The 18964-nt window shown below is 45.1% G+C and overlaps 1 long non-coding RNA gene across 1 annotated transcript; it reads right to left on the minus strand.

Moving 5' to 3' along the window:
- Positions 1-261: 261 nt before the first annotated feature.
- On the minus strand, positions 262-13967 carry LOC123745749 (uncharacterized). The gene is made up of 3 exons (XR_006771398.2): positions 13818-13967; positions 6122-6323; positions 262-5505 (listed from the first exon to the last, which is right to left on the minus strand). It is a non-coding gene; the product is annotated as an uncharacterized lncRNA (long non-coding RNA).
- Between the last annotated feature and the right edge of the window lie 4997 nt (positions 13968-18964).

Genomic DNA, 18964 nt, shown 5'->3' on the forward strand with positions numbered 1-18964 from the left:
ATTGAATTGACAGAGCTCTCCAAATAGCAGCACTAAGGAGCCTCTCCCAGAAAGATTACAGAGGGACCCCATTTGTGAATTATAATGGCTGATAACCACTGCAACTACTATACATTACACACTGTAGTCATTTAAATAACTGCAGAATTTCAATATTAAACATTACAGGGTAAAGATATTAATTATCAAAAGTCGCCAAGCCACAAAACTATTACAGGGTAAAATAAACACTTCTGATCAGGGGGGAAAAAGACACCAACAGTATGGGGACTTATTTATTACGTAGAAGTACAAGTAAAATTTCTGCAAAACATGTAAATGACTGCTATAAGTAAGAAATGTATAACATAGCCGTGGCTAACTAAGTACACCAAATCAACTCAAAATGTACACCCGTAGTAAAATAAAAGTATGCTTATAGCCTAGTAACAAAGTTTTCTGTCCAGGGGGAGAAAGATACTGGCAGTATGGGGCGTTAAAGTTTATTGAAGATTAAATTCTGCAGAACATGTAAATATATAAAGTTCACATAAAGTAAGTAATTATATAAAGTTTATATTAAACACGGTTTATATTATAGACTTAACAAAGTTGATATTATATAAAACTTAATATTGAACATGTAAATATACAAAGTTTCAAATATAATTTAAGGAATATATAACGTTTATATTAAAATATATAAAGTAAATATATAAAGTAAATATATAAAGTAAGAATTAACAGTAACAATTCCAAGGACTAGATTTAACTTAAAAGGTACACCCGTAGTAAGTATGAGACCTTAGCCTATAGTGACATGGAAACTAATTCTGCGGAAACCTAAAGGTTAACTGGTACTAGAATTAAGGCCGAGTGCAAATGTGTAGTAATTATATAACACTAGGATATAACAGGCAGGACACAAAGAATAACTAATAAGTGAGAGACCACATAACACGTAATGTACCCGGCCAAGAGGCCGTAAAAGACCTAATGGATAAGGAGAAGGGGGTGTGACTACAAGTAGGGCTTACTAGCACCTAGACTGGGCAAAGTATTAGCTGCGGACAGCGGGACACTTGGGGACCGGCGCTGCACCCCCCTTCCCACATGCAGTGGGGAGACAATCGGGACATCTGTGCAAAGCATGACGGGGGTACAAAAGCAGCCGCTTGCAAAGGGGGGGAGGGTGGGGTTTTGCGAAGGCAGCGGCGAGGGCAGGCGGAGTGAGGCGGAGCCCCGTTGTGCGCCCGTATTTATACGGCCCCAAACTGCCCGCGCAACGCGCTGCACAATTGTTTCTTTCTCCCCCGCCAGAAACATCCCCGCTTGTGATGCAAGCAGTGACCATAAATCAAAAGCTGCAGAAACCTAATAGCTTATTGTCTAGAACTAGAAGTAAGGCAAATGATAATTTATAACTACATATTTACTGCATCCTGACTGTTATACAAAGTGATTAAACATAACATTTAATAAGCCCGGCCAAGAGGCCCGAAAGAATGGTAAACAATAGCCGAATTAATACGGAAATTAATCAGGCGTGCAGAAATTTACAGACTGGGAAAAGCCCGATATGAAAATGGAGGAGAAAATTAACCCCAGGCCGTGAGGCCGTGCCGCCAAGGAATAAGGAGATAAGCAAGTAATTATCAAAAGGAAGGCACCAAACCGGGAAGGCTATGTAGCACCATCAAATGTGCGGGATAATCAGAGGGCGCTAAATATCACCAAGAATGCCAATATGAGAACAGAAACGCATAAGGTGAATGATATCAAAAGTAGCCGAGTCACCAAGAATACTATCGTGAGACCAGCAACCGCGGGGGATGGTCGGAAAACAAGACACGCTCGTCCCGGAAGTCAGGACATTCAACAAGGATATGCACGACCGTAAGAGGGACAACGCAATTATTAGGACAATAAGGAGCAGGGCGGCGCTCCATCAAGTGACCGAGTTAAGCGAGCATGGCCAACACACAACCTCACCAGGGCCGTTTCCCATTGCCAGTTACGGTGGTAGGAGGACGGCCACGAGGACAACTTAAGAGAACGTAGTTTGTTACCAGTAACAGACGAACAACAAGCCTGCCAATGAGTAAGCCTTTTCCAGGTAAAAAGACTGCAACAACGGAGGTCTTCGCAGCAAAAGCAGTACGAATATAGACCAAGTTCACCAGGACATCTGTTGTGCTGCGGCACTTTTGGAAACCAAATTGAGACGGAGAGGTGATGGTGTTCCAGGAACCACATCAGATAAACGTTAACCATACGTTCAAAGAGTTTGCAGACAATTTGTGAGGGCAATAGGGCGAAAGTCCTTAGAGGATGTTCCCAGAGACCCCGGTTTGCAAACAGGGAGGACAACGGGATCGAGCCAGTCCTCAGGGACTAACGACGACTCCCAGATCGGAGTCTGATACAGACTCAGTAAATACCGAGACGTGCACGGAGGGAGATGGCAAAGCATCTCAATGAATGCCATCGGAGCCCGCCGCCGTAGAACCGCAAAGGGCCAGGGCAGAACAAAGTTCAGAGAGAAGGGATCGTTATAAGGAAGGCGAAGACGAGTACAGAAATCTAAAGGACGAGATTCAAGGACAGGTTTACAAAGAAGGAAAGATTGGGGAAGATGAAGACCAGAGCTAACAGAAGAAAAGTGGGAACCCAGTTCGGTAGTGACCTGCAACGGGCCCGCCACAGGAGTACCACGGATGTGAAGGACCGGTGAAACATCAGGAACGAACTTGCCCGCTATCTTGTGGATACGCTTCCAGATATGTGGCAGAGGAGTTTCGGACGTAATGGAGGGAGACATAAGATGCCCAACATTCACGTTTAGCCGTACGGATGGCCCTACGGGCCACCGCACTTGCCTTCCGAAAGAAAAGAATCGGCCGTCTGGCGACGGCGGTGTGTCTTCCAGGCTGCACGTTTACAGCGGACAGCCCGAGCACAGTCTGCATTCCAAACCAGGAATGCAATTCCGTGGACCCCAAGAGGAAGAGCGAGGACTAGAGCGGAGGGCAGCTTCAAAGACTCGTGAAAAAGGAAGAGCGAGGGAGAGGCAGAAGGGAGAGGTCAGAGAGAGCAGCACTGAGGGTAAATATGTTCGTCCGCTTTAGCAAACTGCCACCTAAGGAAGGAGAGGGTTAAAAGAGAAGGTAACAAGGATGGGAAAATGGTCACTACCATGGAGGTCATCAAGGACCTACCACGTGAAATCCAAGTAAAGAGAAGACAAGCAAAGAGAAAGATCAAGACAGGAAAGGGTACAAGTCCGAGAGTCCAAATGCGTGGGCTCACCAGAATTCTGAAGAGACAAGGGAAGAAGAGGATAAATGGCTCAAGAAGGCGACCCCGGGTGTTCGTCAGAACATCACCCCAAAAGGAATGACGACAATTGAAATCACCCAGCAGGAGCACAGGCTCCGGCAAGGAGTCCAGTAGGCGTTTCAGATCGGGAAGAGAAAGCGGGACACTCGGGGGAGATAAATGGAACAAATGGTGTACCATTTCCCCACAAAGACACTAGCGGCAGAACAATGGAGAGGCGAAGGAAAAAGTAAGGGGACAAAGGGAACAGAGCGAATCAAGAGAGCAGAAGAGTTAAGAGCCCCAGCAACAGCTAGGGAGGGGGGGGAGAAAGGAATAGCCCTGAAAATGACCAGGACGAGCACCAAGCATTGGCTCCTGGAGATAGACACAAAGGGGCGAAAACCGCGAAATCAGAAGTTGCAGTTCAAGGAAATTGGCGTAATAACCTCGAACGTTCCATTGAAGAATAGACCGATGAGAAGAGAAAAGACAACAAGAGAGAACAAGGAAGAAACAAAGGCGAAAGAGCAACATAGCACGTTAAAGAAGATCAGGGTCAGCAAAGTCAGGGTTAGGGGGCATGGGTAAACTGAGCAAAGACGGAGGGAAGAAAACGGGAGAACAGACCAGAGGCGGACGGGCGGGGTCAGGAGGAGGAGGAGACAACCGAGAGGAGCAGTCAAGGACAGCAGCAGGAAGAGGGGGGGGGGGGGAGGAGAAAGAGGGGAGCGCACCTCAGCAAGGGCAGCAACCGAGAGGGAAGCGGGGGTCCAAAGAAACCTCTATAGCAGGAACAGGGGGAACAACCACCGAAATGGGAGGGGAAGGCGTTAAAGTCAGAAGCAGGGGCCGAGGAAGAAAGCGAAGCCTTCTTACCCGCCGGGGAGGAGGAAGGAGAGGAGTCAGGCTTACGCTTCTGACTTTAAGAGACAGGTGTCCCAGCAACTACGTACTGGGCAACGGATTCCAGCGTCTCAACAGGAGAAGCTGAACGAGAGCACACACGGCCATTAGGAGAGCGATGGACATCAGCCCGCACTGACAGGCAGCGGGGAGAGCCAATAGACAGAGGAGAAGGATGGGAAGGAGGATCGGAGGGAGACAAGGAAGAAGACACAGGAGACATGACAGACCAGGTAGAAAGAAGGGGCACCCCAGACAGAGGACCAGGAGGGGGACCCTTCGGGACAGAAAAAGGAACAGAGGGCCTATCTGGGTCCAAGGCCCGGAAACGGTTATGAGTGAGGAAGGTGGGAAGGACGAGGAGAGGAAGAGCGCAACACGCGAGCATAAGAGACGTTAGCATAAGGCGGGAGCCGGCGAACCTGGCGTCTCGCCTCAGGAAAATATAAATGCTCCCAGTGCTTCAAGTCGAGGACGGCTGCCTCAAGCTTGTAATGGATACACGCATGGGAGAAGGTAGGATGGGCCTCACCACAGTCGAGGCAGTGAACCTGGGAAGAAGTGCACTCCGACTTAGAGTGACCTTCGCCCCCACACAAAGGAGACAGTCCCAGAGCAGCGGAGGGCAACATGGCCAAACCTCCAGCACTTGTTACAGAGCCAAGAAGGAATGTACTCCTGGACATAGCACCTGGCACCAGCAAGAATGACAGAATGGAAGGGTCCTACCATCAAAGGTCATCTTCACAACCCGGAGGAGATGACGGTGATGACCACGAGGGGGACGAGTAAACGAGTCTACCTGGAGGACAAAACGAATTTTGGCATCAAGGATATGCCAAATATCGTGGCAGTCCTGCAGATTCCGAACACCGGTCGCAACATGGGGCGGGAGGAGAATAGTGCCAACACTGGCATTCAACCGAGCGTTTTTTGAGACCTGAACAGGGATCTTGCCAAGGCAGGATAAGGCAGCCAAGCGGGAAGCTGCATCCTGAGAAAGAGCAGCAACGACACTTGTACCGAGACGAATGGAGAGGCAACCGAGTGGCCCTGCCAATTCTAGAGGGGCGTAATCAGCTGGAGGCGAGCCTAGCACTGCGATGGCGGCGCGAAGCATCCTGGAGAAGTCTTGCCTGGTTACTGGGGCACGGGCCGGGCTTGGCCCCAGGCTAGGGTAGGCGTGCGTCCTGCGCTGTGCTTGTAGGATCCGAAGATAATGTCTATTCCTGACCATGTAAAGATACCTGATCCAGTCAAAGCGTGTGTCGACCTTTTGCCGAGTAGATCACCTTCCCCGGGCTGAAAGTAATAAGGCAGTAAGGGTGGGCAGAAGCGGGCATGCAGTTGTAACATGACAGGCAAGAACTCGGTTGAGAGGGGTAAACCCTAGCTGAACTAATATGGAGGAGACCTAGCTAATAAGGGTAGTGCAGGAGATAGGCATAAGAGGGAGGGAGGGGGGGTGCCTTGATGCAGGTTTTAAAAAGATTCCTTAAACAATCCTGGATGAAACCCCAAATAGAAACATTGGCACAGAAAACACTGGGGGTTGAAGGAGAATAAGTTTGTATAATAACTATACTGTAGCAATGTAAGGTAGCTAACAATTCTAATGAAACTTTCAGCGAAAGGAAGGGAGCGAAATACCGTTGCTAGGAACAAAGGCAGGATAAGATATCCAGAAGTAAATCGGCAAGGGTGGCTCAAATACAATCGGTTATAATACAATACACAATCATAATATATATAATCAATACATATACCATAGAACGGATATATAATATCAAGTCAATATATAAACAATAAATGGAATATAAGAAAGCAATACGTTAAGGCATATCTGTAACATGCTCGTGTCCGAAGCGCGACAAATACAACAAATTACTGTACTAAGTATGGGCGCGGGGAACATTACCCTTGGTCTCCATCTCGTGTTGGCCTCCAAATGGATGATAGAGCTGAAGAGAAGCCAAGGAATCTGCCTTAAGTAGCCATCGAGTGTAGCCTTGGATTGTTAATGAGCATCCGAGAGCAGCAGCTGTACACCGAGAACTTTGGCTACATCTTGTAGAACGGGTGCAAAGTTAAATCGACGCCAAGGAACTAGTGATCAGTAACTGTAATAAGAATACAAAGTAATATCGTAAATAATATATGACGGCAAAGTGTGTAGGAAAATCCGACACCATTTAATATATCATACAGACATAATAATTGCTGCTGTATTACCAACAAGTTACCCATAGAAAACGTAACTTGTAGTGGAATTACCGTCTAAAGAAAACGGGATATCACCACATACCATTATAAATTCACCAGCTATTCTGCTGGGAATTATTCTTAAATACATTAGTCTTTGGACTTTACCATCATAAAACCATCTCATAAATTAACTTAATTATCAGTATTAAAGTAGAGTAAATGTGACCCTTCTATCACTTTTGACATCTGGACAATGTAAGCCAGGCGTCAGAGGAGGAAGGGGAGCCATTGTTGTGTCACCTCCGAGACGTGTGGAGCAAATTCGGCTCCTATCATATCTGGACAATGTCGGCCAGTAGCGTCAATAGTATGGAGTGTTAGACATTGCCATTGTTTATACTGAGACCAGAGGCTCACAGGAGCAAATTCGGCTCCTGTTAATTTTACTTGGACGTAGTGTTATGGAAACCAAAGGTGTACCATTGTCAACATGCTGTCAACAAATCAAGTTAAGTGTTCTTTCCGAAACCCATTATCTATCATTAGTGGCCATTAATGTCATTGGGTAGGGTGACCCGGTTAGAACGCGAGGCAGCCTCAAACTAAAGGTAATTAAGCCAGGTCTTCATTGTTCCATGTACAGTATTTTCTCTGATATAGTTCGTCATATAGGTATCTGGCTTTACAGCTAGCGCCCTTTTGACAGGTCAAGACGAGGAAGCAAGACTGTGCACCAGTTACTGGGTGATGGAAGCTACCTCAAAGAGGATAATTTGGTGTCTACACCCTAGTTATACCTGGTGGACTAACCTGCTGTACTATAAGATAAGGAACCTTTTCAATGTATGTAGTTAATACTGTAGTTTGATTGGCTGCATATATATTTAATTAATATAAACCCCCCCTAATGTGTAGAGGAACGATTTGTGAGTGAGATTATTGCAGAAATACAGTCCACTTATCATTATACAAATTGCTATCGAAGTATATAAATTAACGTAAATATAAATTCTATATAAATTCATATAAATTAAATAAATATAAATCTCACAGGTCGGTTCCCACAAAGTGTCACAGTAGGAGATTAAATTAGGAAAGCGACGCCAATCCGTAATAATAATTTATGCTCATAAAATACTGAAATAACAGTAATGATACGGATTAACATTAATACTGTAATATAGCACAGTAAATAAGGGATATATATATAGTAATTAACGTAAGCCCTGCATGGGCGGCTGCATCCCGGCGCCACTGCATTGTCTAGTAACACTAGAGTACGGGTGAAATCTCACGATATTCCAAGTACTAGGAGCTGGGACTGAGAACCCATTGCAGGACGGGCACTCCAGAGACAGGTGCTGTGTAACTGTGATAAGAGGAATATCCGGCTGGCGTTCTCTTCCTCGCCGCAGCAGAGGGAGGGGGGGAGGGATCCGGCTTCTTGTGGCTGCGAAAAAAGGAAAGTAAGAAGCGGGCAGAGCACAAGGAGGAATATGCAGATGAAGGCAAGGACCCAAACAAAATGATAAATGAGCTTAAATTAAACAGAATAATATTACGTAATAAACATCAATAGCAAATAGGAACATGAGTAAATTAGCCAAGAAGGCCAAGAGGATCTTGTAGATCTGAGAAAGTGAAATTGACACCAGTAATTCCATCTATCATCATACTATCATGCAAGAGGAGCCACACATCTATGGATCATCCAATAAAATCAGCATGTTACTACTGCTCGGCTTAGACTCTGTTACAAGTCTCTCTGGGAATTCTCATTACCTGCTGATGTAGACCTGACCAAATGTAAACTCAAAATTATTCGCACACCCTCCGTCACTGTGATGGAGTGCGAAAAGATACGTGAATTTAGAGACAATTCTATAACCAATGTTCCAGCGATGTGTCAATATTTCATTCAAAATCTGCTACCAGAAATTTTAGCCAAATATCCCCAGTTTGCTAACTGTAGATAACTAAGCGATTGTAACCTATCCACCGCTGCCCACTGGATGGGGGGCGGTGTGCAGGACAAACAAATTTTGACACTAGCTCTCCATATGTGTCAGTTGCTTAATTTAGAACCTGTACTTGAGGTCGATCTCGAACCCATTGTTGATGTGATGACATATTGAATTTTGTAACTAGCTCATCAAGATTGTAACTTGCTTAGCTAAATGAATTGTGGGGTTCAATCCCTGAGCCCATTATGTGCCTCTGTAACCCTTTCCACTACCGCCCACAAGATGGGTATGGGGTGCATAATAAATGAACTAAGGCCAAGAGGCCAAAGACCGTTATGCTAAATAAGCATAAACAACAACAGTAGCAGGAGACTAGTAGAAAACGATAATAACGAATAAAGCAGAGGGAGGGGAGAAGTAAGGCAACTAAAACCCAGACCGAATAATAAAACTTAAATTAGTAATAGCATGATACAATATTAACAACATTCATGGTGTTAGGCAAGGGCCAGAAGCCAAAAGGGAATGGATAAGAGATCAATAATACCAAGGAAAGTGACCATCAATTGCAAATAGTAACAAGTAGAGAGTAACTGCCAAAGACCATAAGCAAAGTAGGCTTAAAACAATATAGTAGCAGAAAACCCAGACTAAACTATAATTACAAATAATAGCAGAGTGGGGGGGGGCCAAAGCGAGGCAACCGTAAACCCGAACTGAATAGAAAAGGACTTAAATATATAAAAATGTAATAAATAATATATTGACACCAGTCAACATGAAAAGCAGCTAGCAGCCGTCTGGGATTCGTCGTGAAGTCGTCTCTGACGCCAACTGGAGATCTTTTAATCATCCTGGATCAGGAAGGCACCAAAGAGGCATCGTGCAGACATCCAGAAGTCGTCTTAGTCAACACTAAGTCACCTTACAGGCGATCGCAAACATTCGCTACTACAGGAAGACCTGGACAAACTGGAGGAAAGGTCTAGAAAAAGGCTGCTAAAGTTCAACTCGGGAAAGTGTAAGGTAAAGAAATTAGTCGAAGGGAGCAGGAAGCTGAACACAAGGTACCACCTGGGAGGAGAAATCCTGCAAGTCAAATTGAGAGAGACCTGGGGGTTGATATCACGCCTAATCTGTCCCCATAGGCCCACATCAAAAGAACCAACAGTGGCATATACTAGTCTGGCCAACATAAGCCAGCCAGCATAGCACTCGTTACCATAAAGAATGTAACGAGCAGAGTAATAACTTTGGTCTAACAACGTAACGTCAGTATTCCGAGTTTAGCGGCTGAAAGTACTACCCAAAGAGTACATAATATGTAAGCAGTAAACCAAGACAAGAATAAAAGGGGGGAAAACGGGTTACCTGGTTGATGGGGTTCTGGGAGTTGTTCTACTCCCCAAGCCCGGCCCGAGGCCAGGCTTGACTTGTGAGAGTTTGGTCCACTAGACTGTTGCTTGGAGCGGCCCGCAGGCCCACCACAGCCCGGTTGGTCCCGCACTCGGAGGAATAAATCTAGTTTCCTCTTGAAAATGTCCACGGTTGTTCCGGCAATATTTCTTATGCTTGCTGGGAGGACGTTGAACAACCGCGGACCTCTGATGTTTATACAGTGTTCTCTGATTGTGCCTATGGCACCTCTGCTCTTCACTGGTTCTATTCTACATTTTCTTCCATATCGTTCACTCCAGTACGTTATTTTACTGTGTAGATTTGGTACTTGGCCCTCCAGTATCTTCCAGATGTATATTATTTGATATCTCTCTCGTCTTTCTAGTGAGTACATTCGGAGGGCTTTAAGACGGTCCCAATAATTTAGGTACTTTATTGCGTCTATGCGTGCCGTATATGTTCTCTGTATTCCCTCTACTTCAGCAATCTCTCCTGCTCTGAAGGGGGAAGTGAGTACTGAGCAGTACTCAAGACGGGACAAAAGTGACTAAGTACAACCATTGTGATGGGATCCCTGGATTTGAAAGTTCTCGTGATCCATCCTATCATTTTTCTGGCTGTCGCAATATTTGCTTGGTTATGCTCCTTAAACGTTAGGTCGTCAGACATTATTATTCCCAAATCCTTTACATGCTGTTTTCCTACTATGGGCACATTTGATTGTTTTGTACTCTGTATTATGTTTAAGGTCCTCATTTTTACCGTACCCGAGTACCCGGAATTTATCACTTAAACATGTTATTTTCTGATGCCCAGTCGAAAACTATTAATATCAGCTTGAAGCTTTTCAATGTCTTCAGCCGAGGTAATTTTCATACTGATTTTTGTGTCATCTGCAGGGTGAACAAAATTGCCACTGAAGTGCCAAAGCCGCAAAGGAGTTTGCACCCAATGGCGCAATGGAGCCGACCCGTAAAAGAATTAATACCGAACTGAAATACTAAAGGCCAAAAGGCTCTCCGTCACACAGGACGGAGAGGAGAATGAGCTCAACCGCAAAGGCAGGAAGAGCCAGAGAAAAGTATCACCCGTTTTAAATAAACGGCACGTAAACCAAATCTGCCAAGAGCCTTAAACAAGCAATACCGTAAACAGTAAGGAGGGGAAACTGGAGAAAATGTTTTGAATACAACATATAACAAAGCCGCACCTGACGCGCTGTGCCACCGGATTGGCACCTGAATACCTGAAGAACCCAAGGTCAAAGCACCACCAAGGCAGGCTAAAGAGCCCTGAAACTATTAGAAAGAGCGAGACTTCCTCCAAGCAGGAGGGCTGGGACTGAAAAGCCAGAGACGGACGGGCCCCCCCAGGGGCAGGAACAAAGTGGCAGGGAGCAATACTGATCGAATCTAATACAATGTGCTAGAAGAGCAGTAACAAAACCAGCAGTGGGCCGCAGAAGCATATGAAGGTAGCCAAATAATACGTGAAGTGTGGAAAGCAGGCCTGCAGAATCACAAGGCAAGACAAGTACCGACTTGGTTGCTGGTAAGGCTACTGCCGAATTAAGACGTAGCACATAAGAAATAACACTGCTCTGTACCCGTAAATATGAGTTAAGAGTTAAATATATGAATATGGTAAATCAACGTCGCACAGGGAGAACCGCAGCAGAAGTAGTATGCCCAACTGTGAGCAATTATGCTCTAAATAAGACTAATAAACTCAATTAAGAATAGCCGAAAGTAAACAAGTGTAATAAACCAATACTACAAAAATTGCAAAGTTAATACAGCACAAAGCTTTGGCTGGGAAGGCCAATGCCGCATGATAATTGCGCTCATAATAAAAAGAAACTGGGCGTTAATCGTAATGATATGAGCAGTATTAATACCATATAAATTTTAGCATCACCGGGGACTGTCATTAAATGTTAAATCCAAGACGTAAAACAAATTTGTAAATAAATTTAAAACGCCACCGAACAGGTGCAAACAGGAAATGACAAGAGTAAGGTCAAGCACAATATGGAAAACTATAAATAGCGAAATGAAAAACGTTCCACATTGGGAGGGGAAAGTAGGCAGGGAAGCCTTAACATTAAATCAACATTAATGTAGCATGTATAACAAACACCAATGGACAAAAAAAAAAATAAAAAAACATTGCTAAATGTAAACTAAAATCCTGCCCCGGAACACCAGCAGCTGGAACATCTGCAGCTGGACATCGGCAACTGGAGCATCAACATCTGCTGAAGATAAATAGCGGCAACTGGCCACCAGGGAAAACTTCAGTGGGAAGTAGTAACCCAACTGCAAGACATGTAGGGACCATTAGAACCTGGGAGCTAGCGTTATGGGAACGCCGGGAACGAACTGAAGCTAAAGCTGAAGCTTTCCCCGCCAAAAGGGGGTTAGAATATCAGCAACTAGCACGTCAGCAGCTGGAATAATGCTGAAACAGCAACAGCTGTAACATCGACGGCTGGGACAGCGACAGCTAGAACATCAGCAGCTGCTATAGATACAAAATTAGCAGCAACGGGCCAAGGGGGAACTGCAATAAATTTTTGCTCAAATAAGGCTGGAATATAACTTTAGAGAAAACGGGATTAATACATGAAGCTGAAAATAAATACAATAAAACAAAAGGAATAATAGGCACAACGTAAGCTGGAACGCTTCAGCTGGAACCCCGCCCGCTGGAACTCCGGGGGCTGAAACGAGAGCAGGAACGTCCACGGCACGAACCTCGAAGCTGGAACGCAGTAGCATGTACATTAACAGTTGCGACCGCATCAAGTGGAACAACTTCAGCCGGAACATGGCAGCTGGTCCAACAACCGCTGGACCATGTTCCACCTGAACAGCAGCAAGCTGAGACGGCAACACCCACAGCAGCTGGAACACCGACTGCCAGGAACGTCAGCAGCCGGAACACCAACAGCTGCACACCAAAACTGAAGCAACAACGTAGTAAGACCGGCGGCTCTGACACTAGGGCAGACAGCTGGACCAGCTGCAACCGCCTCAACCGAGCATCAGCCGCTAGAACACAGCGGCAGGGACATCTGAATAACATTGTCGGCTTAACTCATCACAGGAAGAACGTCGGCTGGACAGGGAACACGGCAAACATCTCGGGAAGAACGTCGGCTGGACATCTACCCCTGAACGAAGGCAGCTAGGACGGCAGCGGCTGTGACAACCACGGCAATGTCCGCACCAGCTGGGGAGCGACAGCTGCCAAAGCCAGCAGAAGGATCGGGGCTACACCGGGGGAACATCAGAAGAACCCAGCGGCCTAAGGCCACGGTTCCTTCCGGGCTACACCGGGCAGACGAGGCGTCTGGGTAACTAGCAACCAAGGTGGTCTCCGTTCTTCTGGGCTACACCGGGCAGACGAGGCGTCTCTTTGGACGAATATTTTACATCAATGTTCACAATACAATGATTACAAAACCCAATACAGTACGCAGAAATGTTTGAAACGAGTAAAGATAATGAATTAAGGAATATTCCCATAACGTAAAGCAAACTGAAAAATCCCCCGGACAAATTAAAGTCAATGTCCCAGGTGTGAATGGAATGAAATCCAAAATTGTAAATTAACTCGCCGAAGAACTACCACAAACTCTTATTCAGATAATCTCTACACCAAGGGAAAGTCCCATCACCCCCCTAAATTTGGAAATACGAAAATGTCAACATTAACTTAAAAAATGTAGAAATAGCAAACTAGAAAACTACCGAACCTCACGTCCACAAGCTCATTGAGAAAATCCTCAGAAGGAATTGTTCACCATAGTCTAGTAAAATCAACACTAACATGGATTTGTTAAATATATCCTGCATTACTAACCTAATCAGTTTTGTAATCGGTTATTCAGGCAAAGGACTTTCAGTATACATGGACGCCTCAAGTTTTTAACAAGACACCACATGAATTACTAAAAAGTAAATTAGAAGCACATTAATTAACAAATGGTAAAATACAGGGAGCCCTACACGTACGTATGTCAATTCACAAAAAAGTCCTCACCGGAAACTGTAGAACGCCGCTATGTTTAACGTCAGTGAAGTTAGAGTATTCTCCGGTGTAGTGATGACAACCACGTCCTCCTCCGGCCCCTTCCCGGTGACCACTGCAGGGCAGCCGGCGTCAACCGCCTCCTGGTACCAAGTGCTCTTCTGACGTCACAAGCTCATGCAATAACCAATTAAATGCTGTCCCGCAATTGCTGTTTTCAATACTTCATTCAAAATAACAAAACTTTATTTACCAACTATTATAAAAATATTTTGGCAAATGGTAAACACGATATATGAAGGGTTGGAATATACAAGATCTCGATGGTGGTGCTGGCAATACTGCCTCCTCCGGTAACTGCCTTCCCAACCATCAACATACTCCCTCTAATTATCAGACATTTGTACCTATACCTATACACAGTTTCATTAACACTTTCATACATTGCACCGTTGTAAAACGCATACAACACCATGGTTATTTAATTTCTTCATTCAAAATACTGTAATATACTAGCAAAAATTTTATCCACGTTTCTGAACCCATTGACTAAACTCTCCATCACCACCCATAAAATATGGGGCCACAAAATACACTTGAACATTTTAATTGTTTGTAAAGCATATAAATATATAATACTCGACTTACTAACCACTTGGGTTGGACAGTAGAGCAACGGTCTTGCTTCATGCAGGTCGGCGTTCAATTCCCGACCGTCCAAGTGGTTGGGTACCATTCCTTCCCCCTGTCCCATCCCAAATCCTTATCCTGATCCCTTTCCAGTGCTATATAGTCGTAATGGCTTAGCGCTTTCCGCTTGATAGTGCCCTTCCCTTCCTTTGCTGCCTCGGGATGGAGAAGGAACTGATCCATTACGCACTCTTGACCTCATAATTTTGTTAACAAGCAAATTTTTTTAGTTCGTTTAGATTAAATGCCGGGGTTGGAAAACCCCAACAGGAAAGATGGTCGGGGGAGGGGACCTTTGAGAAACCTCCACCTTCCAATCCCCGTCGAGGCCACTATAGGAACATGGTGACCTCTCAGGTAAATTTGCTAGTTTAACTCTCATGTCACCTCCCAGGGCTCCCCCCACTCCCATGCCACCTCCCACGGCTCCCCCCCACTCCCATTCTACCTCCCACGGCTCCCCCACTCCCATTCTACCTACCACGGCTCCCCCACTCCCATGGCTTCCCCCACTCCCATGCCACCTCCCAGGGCTTCCCCCACTCCCATGCCACCTCCCAGGGCTTCCCCCACTCCCATGCCACCTCCCAGGGCTTCCCCCACTCCCATGGCTTCGCCCACACCCATGCCACCTCCCACGGCTCCAACCACTCCCAGGGCTCCCTCACTCCCATGCCACCTCCCAAGGCTCCCAACTCCAATGCCACTCCCAGGGCTCCCCCTACTCCCATGCCATCTCCCAGGGGCTCCTCCACTTCCATGCAGTAAGACGGCTCTAGGCACGTGGTAGTGTTCCCTACTGAAATTATCTAATTGGGCTACATAGTATGCATGCAGCATGGAAAAGACACGTCGACAAACACCTGAAATCTTTTATTCCATTTTAGGAGTATGGTGGCCCATACTTCTAAAGTTAAACCAGTTTTAAATTCATCCAGCTAAATATGAGTATCTTGTTTCTACCATTACTGCTGACACACCTCTTACCCCAGGTCTGGAAGAAAAGTCCATATGATTATGGGTAAATTTGTCATATGCCTGCCCTATAATTCTGTGGGTCCGTCGTTGCAGATCCAGTGTTATTCACGAACGAACTGGGTTTGCACTTTTCAGCCTTTCACTCCGGTACTAGTCATCCTCCTACTTTCCTTTTTCGTGAGGCCTCTGGGTAGTCTCAGTGACCAGATGAGGGATACATCTCGTTCACACAACTGGGCACATAACTAGATTGTGTGCCCCTTCAATAGTTTAGATTAATTCATTTATTATGCACTGCATACCTATCCTGTGGGCAGTAGTGGAAAGGCTTAGAGGGACATAGTGGGCTCAAGGACTGAACCCCAAAATTCATTTAGCTAAGCAAGTTAGTCTTGATAACCTAGTTACAAAATCCTCAACAACCAGCTGAATGTGTCCTTGAAGACTAGAAATTTCAGCACTGATGTCATCTTAAATTTCCTCCTCCCTGTGGCTCAAGAACCTTGGAAATTGTACATATAATGGTCAGCCACTGTCAGTGTTGAGGACAAGAGTGAGTAAGAAGTACTGTAGTGTGCTTGTGAGTAAACTACGTTTGTACCACGAATTGGAATAAACAGTCTTGCATCTGTGGCGTGCCTGTGAGGCATAGTCCAGTTTGATTCATGTGTCAGGCACCTGAAGAAGTGGTGGAATCAAACTGGAGATGCTGTAATCCAAACTAACCTGACATGTCCAGCATTGAGTTAGAATTCTCATAAGTGTTACAGGGTAATACTTAACACGGCGAACGATATAAAAGATATCTGACTATCTGATAAGGATTCTATCGAGGGACAAGTGACCACGAGCGACAGTCGGGAAGCAAGACACATGCACGTCCTGGAAGTCAGGACGTTCACCAAGGATATACACGCCCATAAGGATAATAAGGAGCAGGACAGTGCACCATTAAGTGCCCGTAAGTTAAACCTGTATGGAACAGTAGTTTATATATATACTGTGGTACCTCGGCTTACGAGCGCCCATGGTTACGTGTTTTTCGGGTTACGAGCAGGATTTGCTCAGAAAATTTGTATCGGGATACGAGGGTTGGCTCAGGATATGAGTTTGTTGGTACGCATACGGGCCGACCGAGCGCGTGGTGGCATGGCGATTGCCGCTCAGTTTGCCAGTGCCCGCGCCCAATGACTATTCCGCCTGAATTCTTCACAATGATTTACTGTTTATTTTAGGAGTTTTTGCTATTTGAGCAGAAAATTTGTTATACATCACAATGGATCCCAAGAAAGCCAGTGGTAAGGTTCAAGGCAAGAAATCGCATGTGAGGATGACAATAGAGGAAAAGCAAGAGATCATTTGGAAGCATGAAAATGGTGCACGTGTTGTTGAACTTTGTAGGCAGCACAGTACAACAAATCCACGTCAACGATATGCACTATACTTGCCAAGAAAAAGGACATTATGGGTGCTAAAGTGGCAAAAGGAGTACAGTATCAACAATCACGAAACAAGAACCACAATTACTTGAGGAAGTAGAAAAGTTGTTATTAATTTGGATACACAGCAAGGAGTTAGCGGGTGATAGTGTTTCAAAGGCCATCATTTGTGAGAAAGCCAGGGTATTGCACGAAGACCTTGTAAAGAAAACCCCTGGAACGACTGCAGATACGAAAGACTAAGGCAAGCTGGGGATGGTTTGAGAAATTTAGAAAAAGAATCGGTATTCATAGTGTTGTGAGGCATGGGGAGGCTGCCAGCTCAGACAAACCAGCAGTTGAAAGATTTATTGAAGAATTTAAAAGATTTTGCAGAGGCTGAGGGATACCTACCGCAACAGGTGTTTAATTGTGATGAAACAGGACTGTTCTGGAAAAGATTGCTAAGAGGACATACATTACCAAAGAGGAAAAAGCATTGCCCAGACACAAGTCTATGAAAGATAGGTTTATGCTTGTGCTGTGTTCAAACGCAAGTGGCGATTTGAAAATTAAACCCTTGCTAGTGTATCATTCTGAAAATCCAAGGGTTTTCAAACAGTATGAAGTGCAGAAAAACCAAATGTGTGTGATGTGGAGGGCTAATAATAAGGCAGGGGTGACTAGGATTTTTTTTTTTTTGAGTGGGTGAATGAAGTGGTGTGCCCTGCCATAGACAAATATCTGCAGGAGAAACATTTGGCACTCAAGGCCCTGCTTCTCCTTGACAATGCTCCTGCTCATCCTCCAGGCTTGGAAGATGAATTGTTGCACAGATACAGTAAATTTCTCACAGTAAAGTTCCTTCCTCCTAACACCACTCCTCTAATTCAGCCTATGGACCAGAAAATCATAGCGAATTTTAAGAAAATTTATGAAAGGGCACTTTTCCGCAAATGTTTTGAAGTGACTGAAGTCACAAACCTCACTCTCAAAGAGTTCTGGAAACACCATTTTAACATTTGTAGTTCTTTAAAACTCATTGACAAAGCCTGGCAAGAAGTGACTCAAAGAACCCTGATCTCTGGCTGGAGAAAATTGTGGCCTGAATGTATACCAGAACTAGACTGAGGGGTTTGAGCCTGTAAATGATGCGCCCATTGTTACTCTGGCCCAGCAAATGGGCTTGGAATTGGATGGTGATGATGTGGAGGAGTTGGTGGAAGAAGACAACGAAGGACTGACCACCGAAGAACTCCAAGCACTTCAAAAGGAACAGCAAGAAGACCCAGCTGAGGATGTTTCTCCAGTGGAGGAGGAGGAGGCAGCAGCGAATGTCCCTTCCGCAACCTTTAGGAAGTGGTGTCAGATGTGGGAAGAGATGCAAACTTTTATTGAAGAGACTCGCCCAGAGAAAGCTGTAGTAGGTCGTTGCATTAGTCTTTTCAATGACAATGTGATGCCTCACTACAGAGACATCTTGTGAAGAAGGGAAAAAACAATCTTCCATGGACAGATTTGTTGTGAGAACATCGAGCAGCGAGCCACAACCAGGACCTAGTGGTATGCAGGCAAAACGTGCCAGAGAATGTACCCCAGAGAGGTCCTCACTGCCAGATGTTATAATAGAAGGAGACTCCCCTTCCAAACAGTAACACCTCACTTCCTCCCCCCTCATCACCATCTTCCATATGCCTACAGCATTCATCAACAATGGTAAGTAATAACTTGAACATAGTTTTGTAGTGTAGATTTTGATGAATTAGGTATAAAATTTAGTTTGAAGTGAGGTTTTTGGGTAGTCATGAATGGATTAATTCATTTCCCATTACAGTATTTCTTATGGAGAAATTAGCTTCGGGTTACGAGCTGTCTCGGGAACGGCTTAAACTCTTAAACCAAGGTACCCCTGTATATATTCCTAAAGTATTTAAACAATTACAAGATGTACTCGAGTTTGATGCAATGTGGGATGATCAGGGACTATTCCTTCACTGTTTTGCCCTTGTGCAGTTGCTGGGGGACATGGACCTTTATACGACTGGCAGACAATTGTTTACGGAAAAAACATAG

Source organism: Procambarus clarkii, chromosome 88 (genome assembly GCF_040958095.1).
Source record: "Procambarus clarkii isolate CNS0578487 chromosome 88, FALCON_Pclarkii_2.0, whole genome shotgun sequence".
NCBI classification, from domain to species: domain Eukaryota; kingdom Metazoa; phylum Arthropoda; class Malacostraca; order Decapoda; family Cambaridae; genus Procambarus; species Procambarus clarkii.